Source organism: Lemur catta, chromosome 4 (genome assembly GCF_020740605.2).
Source record: "Lemur catta isolate mLemCat1 chromosome 4, mLemCat1.pri, whole genome shotgun sequence".
Classification (NCBI taxonomy): Eukaryota; Metazoa; Chordata; class Mammalia; order Primates; family Lemuridae; genus Lemur; species Lemur catta.
Window position 1 is genome coordinate 40,637,519 of NC_059131.1, and position 4,456 is coordinate 40,641,974.

General features: G+C 38.6%; 1 pseudogene; it reads right to left on the reverse strand.

Annotated features, from left to right (window-relative positions):
- Window positions 1-2,554: 2,554 nt before the first annotated feature.
- Window positions 2,555-2,942, reverse strand: LOC123637425 (annotated as a pseudogene).
- Window positions 2,943-4,456: the final 1,514 nt, after the last annotated feature.

Consider the following 4,456-nt stretch of genomic DNA (forward strand, 5'->3'; position numbering starts at 1 on the left):
TCACAAAATCTACTTTCACCAATTCTAAAGCAAGTTAACTTGAAAACCAAATGAAATGGATAATTCCTAAAAAAAATTACAATTTACCTCTTTGATCTTATTGGGAATAAAAAGCTTAAAGACAACAATACCCTCAAAATATATCAAAAAAGAATATTTACAGAACTAAAACAATACATAGGCACATCATAATAGGAAATAACACATTTAAGAATTAATAGAACAAGCTGACAAAATATCAGTGAGAATACACTTTATTGGGACATTAAAGTTATACTGCACCCTAAAGATTTCAAACACATTCTTTCTGTGCACACCTGGAATGTGTACAGAAATTGACTACATAATAATCAATATGAGTCTCAAAAGTTTTAAAAGATAAAAATCCAAAGAACATACTTATTAACCACAGTGCACTAATTTTAAAATACAACAAAAAGATAATTAGAAATTCCTGCTTTGAAATTTTAATATTCCGAAATTTAAAAAAAATTAAGCTTCATGTTTGTGTTTTTATATAAAATTCAAAAAAATCAAAGAAGAAATAACAGAAAATAGAAAATATTCTAAAATGAATGGAACAATTATCTAACAAAATTTGTGGATGTTTCTAAAGCAGTACTCAGACAGAAACTACTATCTTAAATAAATATATTGGTTAAAAAAAAATAAATAAAAGTCAATGAGTTAAGCATCCCTCTTTACAAGTTAGAAAAATAAAATACACCCAAACTAGAAGGAAATAATGAAATAAGTGGAAATTAATGAAATAGAAAACACACAATATTATAGAGAAAAGAAACAAAGCTAAAAGTTCTCTGAGGAGACTCACAAAATTGACAAGCATCTGGCAAGATCGATCAAGTTAAAAGAAAAATAACATCAGGAATGAAAAAAGGAGGCATACTAAGGATGCCGAAGACACAAAATGTAATGAAATGATTTTATGAACAACTACACAGAAAATTTAAATGAAATTTGCTAATTCTCATTAAAATATCACTTATCAAAATTCAATAGAAAATCTAAACAATCTTAAAATATAAATATTAAAGAAATTGAATCAGTAGTCTAAAATGTTCCCATAAAGACAGTTTCATGTTCTGAGATTTGTCAGTAAGTTCAACCATCATTGAAGGTATAAAAAATTCCACGTTTACACAAACTGTTCCAGAGGAAAGAAAAAGAGGAAACTCTCCCCTACTCATTTTACCAAATTAGAATAATTTTTATGCCAAAATCCAACAAGAGAAATACAAACAGAAATATTACAGGCCTATTTAAATAACAGAGGTACAAAATCCTAAACCAAATATTAGCAAAACTGAGCATTATGTAAAGAGAATAATATATCCCAACCAAGTTAGGTTTATCCCCAAAAACGTAAGATTGAGTTAATAAGAAAAAAATCAATTAACAGATTAAAGAAAAAACATCATACAATTATCTCACTATAGGTACAGAACTATTTAATAAAAATTCAACATCAATTAATGATTTAAAAAAAGAAAAACTAGTCTAGCTTCCTAGTGAAGAACTTCCTTAACCTGGTAATGGGTATCTGCAACGAAAAAAAAAAAAAAACTACAGAAAACATAATATTTAATGGTGAAATACTAAAGCTTCATCTCTAAGACCAAGAACTTACCCCAGAGTTCTGCTCTTCTCTCAGTACTTTCTCCATTCCTGGTTTCACCCAGTCACATGCCGTCTATGTACCAACACCACCAAATGTGTGTCTGCAATCCAACTTCTCCCCTGGCTTCCATATTGATACATCCAACTACACGTAATCAGCCTTGCAAAATGACCCCTTCTTTAAGTTATGTTTTTTGCTCTCCCCAGTACCTCAGACTTTCCAATCAATCAAGCCTAAGAAGCACACAACTAACTTCTCCCTAGGACTTTCTAATGACTCACCATCCATCAGCAACAGCTGACTCTTTTTTCTTTTTTCAGGAACTGGTATTTATTATCAAAGTCATATTTGATGTCAACAAGATGCCACAACTACAAAAAAAATTGCACACATTGCAATCTCAATGCAAACAATCAAATGGAACCCCAGTCATTAAAAAAGTAATTCAAATTACCCCAAAAAGCAACTGAATTTTTTAAACATCTTTATACATCCAGCCAACAAATTAAAATGATTAACAAGAAAAAAAACAAATTCAGAGGTCTGGTATCGATGTTTAAAAAAGGCAACTGCTGGCGGGGCGGGGTGGCTCACGCCTGTAATCCTAGCCCTCTGGGAGGCCCAGGCGGGTGGATCGCTGGAGGTCAGGAGTTCGAGACCAGCAATAGCGAGACCCCGTCTCTACTAAAAATAGAAAGAAATTATCTGGCCAACTAAAATATATATATAGAAAAAAAATTAGCCGGGCATGGTGGCACATGCCTGTAGTCCCAGCTACTCAGGAGGCTGAAGCAGGAGGATTGCTTAAGCCCAGGAGTTTGAGGTTGCTGTGAGCTAGGCTGAGGCCACGGCACTCACTCTAGCCGGGCAACAGAGCAAGACTCTGTCTCAAAAAAAAAAAAAAAAGGCAACTGCTTAAGCGTTTCTACCCGTTCCCACGTCAATCTCCCGGGCACTCAGCGTCATGCCGGCAGGCTTGCTCGGCCACCTCTGGAGACTCGAACTTCACCACTCCGCACCCCTTGGACTTCCCGTTCTCCATCTTGATGTCAGCGTACAGCACGTGGCCACATTCGTTGAATTCGTCCTTTAGCAACTTCCATGTGAAATCAAATGGGAGATTTCTCACAAATATCTGGCAGGCCTTCCTAGCCACCCCAGGAGCGTGGCCTCCAGCTCCGCCAAAGGAACCTGCGAAGCTTCCTCCAAAGTTGCCACGCTCCATCTCGATGGCGCGGTCAAAGCTGGCACCACCACCGCCACCAATGGCCAGACCCGTGCACTCAAGGCTGTTGGCGCCCATCGGCTCCAGGCCCACGCACTCCAGACTGTAACAGTTGACTCTTGAATCAGACCACCTGTAGACCCCATGACTTCAAGCCATGCCCGGGTGGGCAGGGAGGTGGGAGCACGGGCCCCAGGGGGCCAGGCTGCGACCACAGCACCCCTCACTCCTGGCCGCCACCCCACCCCCTCCCCTCCCCTTCCCGCTCACCTGCCACCGACAGTAAAGCTGCTGAGACTGCCGAGGAAAAACAAAAAAACAAAAAAAAACAACCTTGTCTATTCCACAAATTCCACAACCCATTATAAAAGTCCTTACCTTGGTTGGGAAGATGGATTTGAGGTTGCCCCTTGAGTTCTCTGTGCTGATGCCATTCATATTAAAACTTCCTTTCTTCCTCGGCACTCCTCATTGGCTTTCTGTGCAGTGAGCAACTAACTAGACCTAGGTTGGACCCCTTTGGGCTTTGGTAACATATCTACTTTAAATATACTTGGATGTCAATTTTAATATGTCCAAAATGTGACTTCAGTTCCCCCACCACCAACACCAGCAACAGCAAACCTGCTCTATCTACAGTCCATATATTGAGACCTGGTCTTCTCACCTTTATTACTACCACCTGGGTCTACCTGGGTCCAAACTACCACCCTCTCTCATCTGTATTGCAGTAGCCTCTTAATTGTTCTCTATTACTACCACCTGGGTCCAAACCACCACCCTCTCTCATCTGTATTGCAGTAGCCTCTTAATTGTTCTCCTCTATTACTACCACCTGGGTCCAAACCACTACCCTCTCTCATCTGTATTGCAGTAGCCTCTTAATTGGTCTCCTTGCTTCTGACATTGCCCCACTACAGGAATGCAACAGATAAAGTAATCCTAGAAAAATGTCAGGCAGAGCACATCCTGTGGCACCCCATTTCATTCAGAGTAAAATCCAGAAGAAATTGTATTCCACCAGGCCCTACCCAATATCTCTCGCTTTCCCCCAGGCTATACGTCCAACCTAATCTCCTACCATTCTATCCACTTGTTCACGCTGCTGCAACCACATTAGCCTCCTTGTTGTTACTTAAAAATGCATGACATGCTTCCATCTTGAAACTTTTGGGGGCCAGTTTTCTCTGCCTGGATCATGCCTTTCTCTAGATATACAAATGTGCCACTCAAATATTTGCCTAAGTGAGGCCTATCCTGACCTCTTTATTCAATATTTCAACCCATTCCAGCACTCTAGGTTCCGAATACCCTGTCCTATTTTTGTCCAAGCAACTATCACTTTCTAGAATACTATAAAATATATTTACATGCTATGGTTCTTTTATTCTTCACCCCACTAAATATTAGTTTCATAAAGGGAAGTATTTTTTCTCTTGTTTAGAAGAATATTTATAGTTCCTAAAACTTTATTTAGCATATAATAGTCACATGATAAATATTTGTAAGATTAATACATGTGTGAATGTGCAAGATGAAGATGCTTTTGAACATGTGCAAAAATTATTTCACCTAAACCTCTGAGTCAAGGT